This window comes from Puntigrus tetrazona, chromosome 4 (genome assembly GCF_018831695.1).
Source record: "Puntigrus tetrazona isolate hp1 chromosome 4, ASM1883169v1, whole genome shotgun sequence".
NCBI classification, from domain to species: Eukaryota; Metazoa; Chordata; class Actinopteri; order Cypriniformes; family Cyprinidae; genus Puntigrus; species Puntigrus tetrazona.
This window is the reverse complement of record NC_056702.1, coordinates 20,081,495-20,094,123: the sequence shown is the minus strand read 5'-3', so window position 1 is coordinate 20,094,123 and position 12,629 is coordinate 20,081,495. Positions and strand designations below refer to the sequence as shown.

The window sequence follows — 12,629 nt, the reverse complement described above, 5'->3', positions numbered from 1 at the left end:
AAGGGTCCTGTAAAGTCCTTCAGATAAGCCAAAACCAGTTTTTCAAATGATTTCATGACCACAGATGTTAGAGCCACGGGTCTGAAATCATTAAGTCCAGTAATTTGGGGTTTCTTTGGGATGGGGATGATGGTGGAGCGTTTGAAGCATGAAGGCACTACACGCAGCTCAATAATCTGTTGAAAATCTGTGTGAAGACGGGGGCCAGTTGGTCGGCACAGGTTTTCAGACAGGCTGGAGTCACACCGTCTGGGCCTGGTGCCTTTCTTCTTTTGTTCTTCCTGAAGACCTGGCACACGTCATCTTCGCTGAGTTGAAGGGCAGGTGTGGGGGGAGAGGGGATTACAGGAGGTGAGAATGGTTTCTTTTCAATCCTGCAGTAGAACTCGTTCAGGTCGTCTGCCAGTTGTTGATTTGCCACCGTGGTGGGGACGGATTTCAGGTCTTTTCCCGTTGCTCTAGCGCCAATGCGTCGGCGATGTGACAGCGTGTGTGTCAGGATGGCCGAGCGGTCTAAGGCGCTGCGTTCAGGTCGCAGTCTCCTCTGGAGGCGTGGGTTCGAATCCCACTTCTGACAGGCGGCAAAACCTTTGGCTTCAGTTCTCTTAGACGTTTCCCCAGTAGGCTGGTAACTCTGCTCAGGCTTTTGCTGGAATCACGATTCTGAGACTGACGTGCTGCCTAACTGACCAGGCAGAACAGCAAGGAGCTAGCTTTGGGACCTTTACTGTGGCTCTAGAGTCAGCTCTGGACATGCCAGTGTGTCAGGATGGCTGTAATTCGGCTGAAGAGAATCACAAAAGATTCCCATTGACGGAACCTTTAGCTTGGGAGGCCAGCACAATGAAACCTTAAGAAAACCTCACAAAGACACACGGTGCATGAATTACTGCATTAGTTCAGCATGAGTTTTCGAGACAACTCATATCAAAGGATGGCACAGGACTGAAAGCAATGTGGATGGATGGGATTCAGCAAACTGATTTGGAACCTGACAACACGCCATGTTGCTGGCCCTCCAGAGGAGCTGTGCACACGGCAGGAAACAGAGAAATCTGCTCTTTCGTCCAAGTGCTCTCAGGTATCAAAAGCAAAAGCACCAAGCTGCCCCGTGTGAGGCTCGAACTCACGACCTTCAGATTATGAGACTGACGCGCTGCCTAACTGCGCCAACGAGGGCTGGTGAGCTTACGGCGCAGAACAGTAAAGCACCAGTTTTCAGGTCTGTTCCTGTAGCTCTAGCGGCAATGCGTCGGCAGTGAGCAAGCACCTTTGTCAGGATGGCCGAGCGGTCTAAGGCGCGCTGCGTTAAGGTCGCAGTCTCCTCTGGAGGCGTGGGTTCGAATCCCACTTCTGACAGGCGGCAGAACAGCAAGGAGCTAGCTTTCGGGACCTTTACTCTGGCTCCAGAGTCAGCTCGGACAAGCGAGTGTGTCAGGATGGCTGCAATTTGGCTGAAGATTCCCATTGACAGAACCTTTTGCTTCAAAGGCCTGCACAATGAAACCTTAAGAAAACGTCACAAAGACACACGTTGCATGAATTAGTCAGCATTAGTCAGCATGAGTTTCCGAGACATTTTATATAAAAAGATGGCATTGGACTGAATGCAGTGTCTTATACTTGCTGCCTGTTCAGGTAGAACAACGAAGCACTAGCTTTCAGGTCCTTTCCTTTAGTTCTACGACCTCCCATTGACAGAAGATTTCACTTCAAATGCCAGCACGATGTTCACCTAAATGAAAGCTCACCAGGACACACGTTGCATAAATCACTGCATTAGTTCAGCCGAACCAAAGTCCACAAACAGGATCCTCACATAAGTCCCTGGTCTGTTTAGGTGTTGCAGAACATTATGCATTCCCATATTGACTGCATCATCCACTGACCTGTTTGCTCTGTCCAGTAAGGGTCCTGTAAAGTCCTTCAGATAAGCCAAAACCAGTTTTTCAAATGATTTCATGACCACAGATGTTAGAGCCACGGGTCTGAAATCATTAAGTCCAGTAATTTGGGGTTTCTTTGGGATGGGGATGATGGTGGAGCGTTTGAAGCATGAAGGCACTACACGCAGCTCCAATAATCTGTTGAAAATCTGTGTGAAGACGGGGGCCAGTTGGTCGGCACAGGTTTTCAGACAGGCTGGAGTCACACCGTCTGGGCCTGGTGCCTTTCTTCTTTTTGTTCTTCCTGAAGACCTGGCACACGTCATCTTCGCTGAGTTGAAGGGCAGGTGTGGGGGGAGAGGGGATTACAGGAGGTGAGAATGGTTTCTTTTCAATCCTGCAGTAGAACTCGTTCAGGTCGTCTGCCAGTTGTTGATTTGCCACCGTGGTGGGGACGGATTTCAGGTCTTTTCCCGTTGCTCTAGCGCCAATGCGTCGGCGATGTGACAGCGTGTGTGTCAGGATGGCCGAGCGGTCTAAGGCGCTGCGTTCAGGTCGCAGTCTCCTCTGGAGGCGTGGGTTCGAATCCCACTTCTGACAGGCGGCAAAACCTTTGGCTTCAGTTCTCTTAGACGTTTCCCCAGTAGGCTGGTAACTCTGCTCAGGCTTTTGCTGGAATCACGATTCTGAGACTGACGTGCTGCCTAACTGACCAGGCAGAACAGCAAGGAGCTAGCTTTCGGGACCTTTACTGTGGCTCTAGAGTCAGCTCTGGACATGCCAGTGTGTCAGGATGGCTGTAATTCGGCTGAAGAGAATCACAAAAGATTCCCATTGACGGAACCTTTAGCTTGGGAGGCCAGCACAATGAAACCTTAAGAAAACCTCACAAAGACACACGGTGCATGAATTACTGCATTAGTTCAGCATGAGTTTCCGAGACAACTCATATCAAAGGATGGCACAGGACTGAAAGCAATGTGGATGGATGGGATTCAGCAAACTGATTTGGAACCTGACAACACGCCATGTTGCTGGCCCTCCAGAGGAGCTGTGCACACGGCAGGAAACAGAGAAATCTGCTCTTTCGTCCAAGTGCTCTCAGGTATCAAAAGCAAAAGCACCAAGCTGCCCGTGTGAGGCTCGAACTCACGACCTTCAGATTATGAGACTGACGCGCTGCCTAACTGCGCCAACGAGGCTGGTGAGCTTACGGCGCAGAACAGTAAAGCACCAGTTTTCAGGTCTGTTCCTGTAGCTCTAGCGGCAATGCGTCGGCAGTGAGCAAGGCACCTTTGTCAGGATGGCCGAGCGGTCTAAGGCGCTGCGTTAAGGTCGCAGTCTCTCTGGGCGTGGGTTCGAATCCCACTTCTGACAGGCGGCAGAACAGCAAGGAGCTAGCTTTCGGGACCTTTACTCTGGCTCCAGAGTCAGCCCGGACAAGCGAGTGTGTCAGGATGGCTGCAATTTGGCTGAAGATTCCCATTGACAGAACCTTTTTGCTTCAAAGGCCTGCACAATGAAACCTTAAGAAAACGTCACAAAGACACACGTTGCATGAATTAGTCAGCATTAGTCAGCATGAGTTTTCGAGACATTTTATATAAAAAGATGGCATTGGACTGAATGCAGTGTCTTATACTTGCTGCCTGTTCAGGTAGAACAACGAAGCACTAGCTTTCAGGTCCTTTCCTTTAGTTCTACGACCTCCCATTGACAGAAGATTTCACTTCAAATGCCAGCACGATGTTCACCTAAATGAAAGCTCACCAGGACACACGTTGCATAAATCACTGCATTAGTTCAGCCGAACCAAAGTCCACAAACAGGATCCTCACATAAGTCCCTGGTCTGTTTAGGTGTTGCAGAACATTATGCATTCCCATATTGACTGCATCATCCACTGACCTGTTTGCTCTGTCCAGTAAGGGTCCTGTAAAGTCCTTCAGATAAGCCAAAACCAGTTTTTCAAATGATTTCATGACCACAGATGTTAGAGCCACGGGTCTGAAATCATTAAGTCCAGTAATTTGGGGTTTCTTTGGGATGGGGATGATGGTGGAGCGTTTGAAGCATGAAGGCACTACACGCAGCTCCAATAATCTGTTGAAAATCTGTGTGAAGACGGGGGCCAGTTGGTCGGCACAGGTTTTCAGACAGGCTGGAGTCACACCGTCTGGGCCTGGTGCCTTTCTTCTTTTGTTCTTCCTGAAGACCTGGCACACACGTCATCTTCGCTGAGTTGAAGGGCAGGTGTGGGGAGAGGGGATTACAGGAGGTGAGAATGGTTCTTTTCAATCCTGCAGTAGAACTCGTTCAGGTCGTCTGCCAGTTGTTGATTTGCCACCGTGGTGGGGGACGGATTTCAGGTCTTTTCCCGTTGCTCTAGCGCCAATGCGTCGGCGATGTGACAGCGTGTGTGTCAGGATGGCCGAGCGGTCTAAGGCGCTGCGTTCAGGTCGCAGTCTCCTCTGGAGGCGTGGGTTCGAATCCCACTTCTGACAGGCGGCAAAACCTTTGGCTTCAGTTCTCTTAGACGTTTCCCCAGTAGGCTGGTAACTCTGCTCAGGCTTTTGCTGGAATCACGATTCTGAGACTGACGTGCTGCCTAACTGACCAGGCAGAACAGCAAGGAGCTAGCTTTCGGGACCTTTACTGTGGCTCTAGAGTCAGCTCTGGACATGCCAGTGTGTCAGGATGGCTGTAATTCGGCTGAAGAGAATCACAAAAGATTCCCATTGACGGAACCTTTAGCTTGGGAGGCCAGCACAATGAAACCTTAAGAAAACCTCACAAAGACACACGGTGCATGAATTACTGCATTAGTTCAGCATGAGTTTCGAGACAACTCATATCAAAGGATGGCACAGGACTGAAAGCAATGTGGATGGATGGGATTCAGCAAACTGATTTGGAACCTGACAACACGCCATGTTGCTGGCCCTCCAGAGGAGCTGTGCACACGGCAGGAAACAGAGAAATCTGCTCTTTCGTCCAAGTGCTCTCAGGTATCAAAAGCAAAAGCACCAAGCTGCCCCGTGTGAGGCTCGAACTCACGACCTTCAGATTATGAGACTGACGCGCTGCCTAACTGCGCCAACGAGGCTGGTGAGCTTACGGCGCAGAACAGTAAAGCACCAGTTTTCAGGTCTGTTCCTGTAGCTCTAGCGGCAATGCGTCGGCAGTGAGCAAGCACCTTTGTCAGGATGGCCGAGCGGTCTAAGGCGCTGCGTTAAGGTCGCAGTCTCCTCTGGAGGCGTGGGTTCGAATCCCACTTCTGACAAGGCGGCAGAACAGCAAGGAGCTAGCTTTCGGGACCTTTACTCTGGCTCCAGAGTCAGCTCCGGACAAGCGAGTGTGTCAGGATGGCTGCAATTTGGCTTGGCTGAAGATTCCCATTGACAGAACCTTTTGCTTCAAAGGCCTGCACAATGAAACCTTAAGAAAACGTCACAAAGACACACGTTGCATGAATTAGTCAGCATTAGTCAGCATGAGTTTCGAGACATTTTATATAAAAAGATGGCATTGGACTGAATGCAGTGTCTTATACTTGCTGCCTGTTCAGGTAGAACAACGAAGCACTAGCTTTCAGGTCCTTTCCTTTAGTTCTACGACCTCCCATTGACAGAAGATTTCACTTCAAATGCCAGCACGATGTTCACCTAAATGAAAGCTCACCAGGACACACGTTGCATAAATCACTGCATTAGTTCAGCCGAACCAAAGTCCACAAACAGGATCCTCACATAAGTCCCTGGTCTGTTTAGGTGTTGCAGAACATTATGCCATTCCCATATTGACTGCATCATCCACTGACCTGTTTGCTCTGTCCAGTAAGGGTCCTGTAAAGTCCTTCAGATAAGCCAAAACCAGTTTTTCAAATGATTTCATGACCACAGATGTTAGAGCCACGGGTCTGAAATCATTAAGTCCAGTAATTTGGGGTTTCTTTGGGATGGGGATGATGGTGGAGCGTTTGAAGCATGAAAGGCACACGCAGCTCCAATAATCTGTTGAAAATCTGTGTGAAGACGGGGCCAGTTGGTCGGCACAGGTTTTCAGACAGGCTGGAGTCACACCGTCTGGGCCTGGTGCCTTTCTTCTTTTGTTCTTCCTGAAGACCTGGCACACGTCATCTTCGCTGAGTTGAAGGGCAGGTGTGGGGAGAGGGGATTACAGGAGGTGAGAATGGTTTCTTTTCAATCCTGCAGTAGAACTCGTTCAGGTCGTCTGCCAGTTGTTGATTTGCCACCGTGGTGGGGACGGATTTCAGGTCTTTTCCCGTTGCTCTAGCGCCAATGCGTCGGCGATGTGACAGCGTGTGTGTCAGGATGGCCGAGCGGTCTAAGGCGCTGCGTTCAGGTCGCAGTCTCCTCTGGAGGCGTGGGTTCGAATCCCACTTCTGACAGGCGGCAAAACCTTTGGCTTCAGTTCTCTTAGACGTTTCCCCAGTAGGCTGGTAACTCTGCTCAGGCTTTTGCTGGAATCACGATTCTGAGACTGACGTGCTGCCTAACTGACCAGGCAGAACAGCAAGGAGCTAGCTTTCGGGACCTTTACTGTGGCTCTAGAGTCAGCTCTGGACATGCCAGTGTGTCAGGATGGCTGTAATTCGGCTGAAGAGAATCACAAAAGATTCCCATTGACGGAACCTTTAGCTTGGGAGGCCAGCACAATGAAACCTTAAGAAAACCTCACAAAGACACACGGTGCATGAATTACTGCATTAGTTCAGCATGAGTTTCGAGACAACTCATATCAAAGGATGGCACAGGACTGAAAGCAATGTGGATGGATGGGATTCAGCAAACTGATTTGGAACCTGACAACACGCCATGTTGCTGGCCCTCCAGAGGAGCTGTGCACACGGCAGGAAACAGAGAAATCTGCTCTTTCGTCCAAGTGCTCTCAGGTATCAAAAGCAAAAGCACCAAGCTGCTGCCCGTGTGAGGCTCGAACTCACGACCTTCAGATTATGAGACTGACGCGCTGCCTAACTGCGCCAACGAGGCTGGTGAGCTTACGGCGCAGAACAGTAAAGCACCAGTTTTCAGGTCTGTTCCTGTAGCTCTAGCGGCAATGCGTCGGCAGTGAGCAAGCACCTTTGTCAGGATGGCCGAGCGGTCTAAGGCGCTGCGTTAAGGTCGCAGTCTCCTCTGGAGGCGTGGGTTCGAATCCCACTTCTGACAGGCGGCAGAACAGCAAGGAGCTAGCTTCGGGACCTTTACTCTGGCTCCAGAGTCAGCTCCGGACAAGCGAGTGTGTCAGGATGGCTGCAATTTGGCTGAAGATTCCCATTGACAGAACCTTTTGCTTCAAAGGCCTGCACAATGAAACCTTAAGAAAACGTCACAAAGACACACGTTGCATGAATTAGTCAGCATTAGTCAGCATGAGTTTCCGAGACATTTTATATAAAAAGATGGCATTGGACTGAATGCAGTGTCTTATACTTGCTGCCTGTTCAGGTAGAACAACGAAGCACTAGCTTTCAGGTCCTTTCCTTTAGTTCTACGACCTCCCATTGACAGAAGATTTCACTTCAAATGCCAGCACGATGTTCACCTAAATGAAAGCTCACCAGGACACACGTTGCATAAATCACTGCATTAGTTCAGCCGAACCAAAGTCCACAAACAGGATCCTCACATAAGTCCCTGGTCTGTTTAGGTGTTGCAGAACATTATGCATTCCCATATTGACTGCATCATCCACTGACCTGTTTGCTCTGTCCAGTAAGGGTCCTGTAAAGTCCTTCAGATAAGCCAAAACCAGTTTTTCAAATGATTTCATGACCACAGATGTTAGAGCCACGGGTCTGAAATCATTAAGTCCAGTAATTTGGGGTTTCTTTGGGATGGGGATGATGGTGGAGCGTTTGAAGCATGAAGGCACTACACACGCAGCTCCAATAATCTGTTGAAAATCTGTGTGAAGACGGGGGCCAGTTGGTCGGCACAGGTTTTCAGACAGGCTGGAGTCACACCGTCTGGGCCTGGTGCCTTTCTTCTTTTGTTCTTCCTGAAGACCTGGCACACGTCATCTTCGCTGAGTTGAAGGGCAGGTGTGGGGAGAGGGGATTACAGGAGGTGAGAATGGTTTCTTTTCAATCCTGCAGTAGAACTCGTTCAGGTCGTCTGCCAGTTGTTGATTTGCCACCGTGGTGGGGGACGGATTTCAGGTCTTTTCCCGTTGCTCTAGCGCCAATGCGCGTCGGCGATGTGACAGCGTGTGTGTCAGGATGGCCGAGCGGTCTAAGGCGCTGCGTTCAGGTCGCAGTCTCCTCTGGAGGCGTGGGTTCGAATCCCACTTCTGACAGGCGGCAAAACCTTTGGCTTCAGTTCTCTTAGACGTTTCCCCAGTAGGCTGGTAACTCTGCTCAGGCTTTTGCTGGAATCACGATTCTGAGACTGACGTGCTGCCTAACTGACCAGGCAGAACAGCAAAGAGCTAGCTTTTGGGACCTTTACTGTGGCTCTAGAGTCAGCTCTGGACATGCCAGTGTGTCAGGATGGCTGTAATTCGGCTGAAGAGAATCACAAAAGATTCCCATTGACGGAACCTTTAGCTTGGGAGGCCAGCACAATGAAACCTTAAGAAAACCTCACAAAGACACACGGTGCATGAATTACTGCATTAGTTCAGCATGAGTTTTCGAGACAACTCATATCAAAGGATGGCACAGGACTGAAAGCAATGTGGATGGATGGGATTCAGCAAACTGATTTGGAACCTGACAACACGCCATGTTGCTGGCCCTCCAGAGGAGCTGTGCACACGGCAGGAACAGAGAAATCTGCTCTTTCGTCCAAGTGCTCTCAGGTATCAAAAGCAAAAGCACCAAGCTGCCCGTGTGAGGCTCGAACTCACGACCTTCAGATTATGAGACTGACGCGCTGCCTAACTGCGCCAACGAGGCTGGTGAGCTTACGGCGCAGAACAGTAAAGCACCAGTTTTCAGGTCTGTTCCTGTAGCTCTAGCGGCAATGCGTCGGCAGTGAGCAAGCACCTTTGTCAGGATGGCCGAGCGGTCTAAGGCGCTGCGTTAAGGTCGCAGTCTCCTCTGGAGGCGTGGGTTCGAATCCCACTTCTGACAGGCGGCAGAACAGCAAGGAGCTAGCTTTGGGACCTTTACTCTGGCTCCAGAGTCAGCTCCGGACAAGCGAGTGTGTCAGGATGGCTGCAATTTGGCTGAAGATTCCCATTGACAGAACCTTTTTTGCTTCAAAGGCCTGCACAATGAAACCTTAAGAAAACGTCACAAAGACACACGTTGCATGAATTAGTCAGCATTAGTCAGCATGAGTTTCCGAGACATTTTATATAAAAAGATGGCATTGGACTGAATGCAGTGTCTTATACTTGCTGCCTGTTCAGGTAGAACAACGAAGCACTAGCTTTCAGGTCCTTTCCTTTAGTTCTACGACCTCCCATTGACAGAAGATTTCACTTCAAATGCCAGCACGATGTTCACCTAAATGAAAGCTCACCAGGACACACGTTGCATAAATCACTGCATTAGTTCAGCCGAACCAAAGTCCACAAACAGGATCCTCACATAAGTCCCTGGTCTGTTTAGGTGTTGCAGAACATTATGCATTCCCATATTGACTGCATCATCCACTGACCTGTTTGCTCTGTCCAGTAAGGGTCCTGTAAAGTCCTTCAGATAAGCCAAAACCAGTTTTTCAAATGATTTCATGACCACAGATGTTAGAGCCACGGGTCTGAAATCATTAAGTCCAGTAATTTGGGGTTTCTTTGGGATGGGGATGATGGTGGAGCGTTTTGAAGCATGAAGGCACTACACGCAGCTCCAATAATCTGTTGAAAATCTGTGTGAAGACGGGGCCAGTTGGTCGGCACAGGTTTTCAGACAGGCTGGAGTCACACCGTCTGGGCCTGGTGCCTTTCTTCTTTTGTTCTTCCTGAAGACCTGGCACACGTCATCTTCGCTGAGTTGAAGGGCAGGTGTGGGGAGAGGGGATTACAGGAGGTGAGAATGGTTTCTTTTCAATCCTGCAGTAGAACTCGTTCAGGTCGTCTGCCAGTTGTTGATTTGCCACCGTGGTGGGGACGGATTTCAGGTCTTTTCCCGTTGCTCTAGCGCCAATGCGTCGGCGATGTGACAGCGTGTGTGTCAGGATGGCCGAGCGGTCTAAGGCGCTGCGTTCAGGTCGCAGTCTCCTCTGGAGGCGTGGGTTCGAATCCCACTTCTGACAGGCGGCAAAACCTTTGGCTTCAGTTCTCTTAGACGTTTCCCCAGTAGGCTGGTAACTCTGCTCAGGCTTTTGCTGGAATCACGATTCTGAGACTGACGTGCTGCCTAACTGACCAGGCAGAACAGCAAGGAGCTAGCTTTCGGGACCTTTACTGTGGCTCTAGAGTCAGCTCTGGACATGCCAGTGTGTCAGGATGGCTGTAATTCGGCTGAAGAGAATCACAAAAGATTCCCATTGACGGAACCTTTAGCTTGGGAGGCCAGCACAATGAAACCTTAAGAAAACCTCACAAAGACACACGGTGCATGAATTACTGCATTAGTTCAGCATGAGTTTTCGAGACAACTCATATCAAAGGATGGCACAGGACTGAAAGCAATGTGGATGGATGGGATTCAGCAAACTGATTTGGAACCTGACAACACGCCATGTTGCTGGCCCTCCAGAGGAGCTGTGCACGGCAGGAAACAGAGAAATCTGCTCTTTCGTCCAAGTGCTCTCAGGTATCAAAAGCAAAAGCACCAAGCTGCCCGTGTGAGGCTCGAACTCACGACCTTCAGATTATGAGACTGACGCGCTGCCTAACTGCGCCAACGAGGCTGGTGAGCTTACGGCGCAGAACAGTAAAGCACCAGTTTTCAGGTCTGTTCCTGTAGCTCTAGCGGCAATGCGTCGGCAGTGAGCAAGCACCTTTGTCAGGATGGCCGAGCGGTCTAAGGCGCTGCGTTAAGGTCGCAGTCTCCTCTGGAGGCGTGGGTTCGAATCCCACTTCTGACAGGCGGCAGAACAGCAAGGAGCTAGCTTTCGGGACCTTTACTCTGGCTCCAGAGTCAGCTCCGGACAAGCGAGTGTGTCAGGATGGCTGCAATTTGGCTGAAGATTCCCATTGACAGAACCTTTTGCTTCAAAGGCCTGCACAATGAAACCTTAAGAAAACGTCACAAAGACACACGTTGCATGAATTAGTCAGCATTAGTCAGCATGAGTTTCCGAGACATTTTATATAAAAAGATGGCATTGGACTGAATGCAGTGTCTTATACTTGCTGCCTGTTCAGGTAGAACAACGAAGCACTAGCTTTCAGGTCCTTTCCTTTAGTTCTACGACCTCCCATTGACAGAAGATTTCACTTCAAATGCCAGCACGATGTTCACCTAAATGAAAGCTCACCAGGACACACGTTGCATAAATCACTGCATTAGTTCAGCCGAACCAAAGTCCACAAACAGGATCCTCACATAAGTCCCTGGTCTGTTTAGGTGTTGCAGAACATTATGCATTCCCATATTGACTGCATCATCCACTGACCTGTTTGCTCTGTCCAGTAAGGGTCCTGTAAAGTCCTTCAGATAAGCCAAAACCAGTTTTTCAAATGATTTCATGACCACAGATGTTAGAGCCACGGGTCTGAAATCATTAAGTCCAAGTAATTTGGGGTTTCTTTGGGATGGGGATGATGGTGGAGCGTTTGAAGCATGAAGGCACTACACGCAGCTCCAATAATCTGTTGAAAATCTGTGTGAAGAGACGGGGCCAGTTGGTCGGCACAGGTTTTCAGACAGGCTGGAGTCACACCGTCTGGGCCTGGTGCCTTTCTTCTTTTGTTCTTCCTGAAGACCTGGCACACGTCATCTTCGCTGAGTTGAAGGGCAGGTGTGGGGGAGAGGGGGATTACAGGAGGTGAGAATGGTTTCTTTTCAATCCTGCAGTAGAACTCGTTCAGGTCGTCTGCCAGTTGTTGATTTGCCACCGTGGTGGGGACGGATTTCAGGTCTTTTCCCGTTGCTCTAGCGCCAATGCGTCGGCGATGTGACAGCGTGTGTGTCAGGATGGCCGAGCGGTCTAAGGCGCTGCGTTCAGGTCGCAGTCTCCTCTGGAGGCGTGGGTTCGAATCCCACTTCTGACAGGCGGCAAAACCTTTGGCTTCAGTTCTCTTAGACGTTTCCCCAGTAGGCTGGTAACTCTGCTCAGGCTTTTGCTGGAATCACGATTCTGAGACTGACGTGCTGCCTAACTGACCAGGCAGAACAGCAAGGAGCTAGCTTTCGGGACCTTTACTGTGGCTCTAGAGTCAGCTCTGGACATGCCAGTGTGTCAGGATGGCTGTAATTCGGCTGAAGAGAATCACAAAAGATTCCCATTGACGGAACCTTTAGCTTGGGAGGCCAGCACAATGAAACCTTAAGAAAACCTCACAAAGACACACGGTGCATGAATTACTGCATTAGTTCAGCATGAGTTTTCGAGACAACTCATATCAAAGGATGGCACAGGACTGAAAGCAATGTGGATGGATGGGATTCAGCAAACTGATTTGGAACCTGACAACACGCCATGTTGCTGGCCCTCCAGAGGAGCTGTGCACACGGCAGGAAACAGAGAAATCTGCTCTTTCGTCCAAGTGCTCTCAGGTATCAAAAGCAAAAGCACCAAGCTGCCCCGTGTGAGGCTCGAACTCACGACCTTCAGATTATGAGACTGACGCGCTGCCTAACTGCGCCAACGAGGCTGGTGAGCT

The 12,629-nt window shown here is 49.9% G+C and overlaps 20 non-coding genes across 20 annotated transcripts; 13 read left to right on the top strand and 7 right to left on the bottom strand.

The window, feature by feature from the left end:
- Positions 1 to 494: 494 nt before the first annotated feature.
- trnal-cag lies at positions 495 to 577 on the top strand. The gene has a single exon. It is a non-coding gene; the product is annotated as a tRNA-Leu (tRNA).
- Positions 578 to 1,105: 528 nt separating this feature from the next.
- Positions 1,106 to 1,180, bottom strand: trnam-cau. Its single transcript has one exon. It is a non-coding gene; the product is annotated as a tRNA-Met (tRNA).
- Positions 1,181 to 1,274: 94 nt separating this feature from the next.
- On the top strand, positions 1,275 to 1,359 carry trnal-aag. The gene has a single exon. It is a non-coding gene; the product is annotated as a tRNA-Leu (tRNA).
- Positions 1,360 to 2,403: 1,044 nt separating this feature from the next.
- trnal-cag lies at positions 2,404 to 2,486 on the top strand. The gene has a single exon. It is a non-coding gene; the product is annotated as a tRNA-Leu (tRNA).
- Positions 2,487 to 3,012: 526 nt separating this feature from the next.
- Positions 3,013 to 3,088, bottom strand: trnam-cau. The gene has a single exon. It is a non-coding gene; the product is annotated as a tRNA-Met (tRNA).
- Positions 3,089 to 3,183: 95 nt separating this feature from the next.
- Positions 3,184 to 3,263, top strand: trnal-aag. The gene has a single exon. It is a non-coding gene; the product is annotated as a tRNA-Leu (tRNA).
- A 1,044-nt stretch (positions 3,264 to 4,307) lies between these two features.
- trnal-cag lies at positions 4,308 to 4,390 on the top strand. The gene has a single exon. It is a non-coding gene; the product is annotated as a tRNA-Leu (tRNA).
- Positions 4,391 to 4,918: 528 nt separating this feature from the next.
- Positions 4,919 to 4,992, bottom strand: trnam-cau. Its single transcript has one exon. It is a non-coding gene; the product is annotated as a tRNA-Met (tRNA).
- A 94-nt stretch (positions 4,993 to 5,086) lies between these two features.
- trnal-aag lies at positions 5,087 to 5,169 on the top strand. Its single transcript has one exon. It is a non-coding gene; the product is annotated as a tRNA-Leu (tRNA).
- A 1,045-nt stretch (positions 5,170 to 6,214) lies between these two features.
- trnal-cag lies at positions 6,215 to 6,297 on the top strand. Its single transcript has one exon. It is a non-coding gene; the product is annotated as a tRNA-Leu (tRNA).
- A 528-nt stretch (positions 6,298 to 6,825) lies between these two features.
- On the bottom strand, positions 6,826 to 6,901 carry trnam-cau. The gene has a single exon. It is a non-coding gene; the product is annotated as a tRNA-Met (tRNA).
- A 94-nt stretch (positions 6,902 to 6,995) lies between these two features.
- On the top strand, positions 6,996 to 7,078 carry trnal-aag. Its single transcript has one exon. It is a non-coding gene; the product is annotated as a tRNA-Leu (tRNA).
- Positions 7,079 to 8,124: 1,046 nt separating this feature from the next.
- On the top strand, positions 8,125 to 8,207 carry trnal-cag. Its single transcript has one exon. It is a non-coding gene; the product is annotated as a tRNA-Leu (tRNA).
- Positions 8,208 to 8,732: 525 nt separating this feature from the next.
- Positions 8,733 to 8,808, bottom strand: trnam-cau. The gene has a single exon. It is a non-coding gene; the product is annotated as a tRNA-Met (tRNA).
- A 94-nt stretch (positions 8,809 to 8,902) lies between these two features.
- On the top strand, positions 8,903 to 8,985 carry trnal-aag. The gene has a single exon. It is a non-coding gene; the product is annotated as a tRNA-Leu (tRNA).
- Positions 8,986 to 10,028: 1,043 nt separating this feature from the next.
- On the top strand, positions 10,029 to 10,111 carry trnal-cag. The gene has a single exon. It is a non-coding gene; the product is annotated as a tRNA-Leu (tRNA).
- A 524-nt stretch (positions 10,112 to 10,635) lies between these two features.
- trnam-cau lies at positions 10,636 to 10,711 on the bottom strand. Its single transcript has one exon. It is a non-coding gene; the product is annotated as a tRNA-Met (tRNA).
- A 94-nt stretch (positions 10,712 to 10,805) lies between these two features.
- trnal-aag lies at positions 10,806 to 10,888 on the top strand. Its single transcript has one exon. It is a non-coding gene; the product is annotated as a tRNA-Leu (tRNA).
- A 1,046-nt stretch (positions 10,889 to 11,934) lies between these two features.
- On the top strand, positions 11,935 to 12,017 carry trnal-cag. Its single transcript has one exon. It is a non-coding gene; the product is annotated as a tRNA-Leu (tRNA).
- Positions 12,018 to 12,546: 529 nt separating this feature from the next.
- trnam-cau lies at positions 12,547 to 12,620 on the bottom strand. The gene has a single exon. It is a non-coding gene; the product is annotated as a tRNA-Met (tRNA).
- Between the last annotated feature and the right edge of the window lie 9 nt (positions 12,621 to 12,629).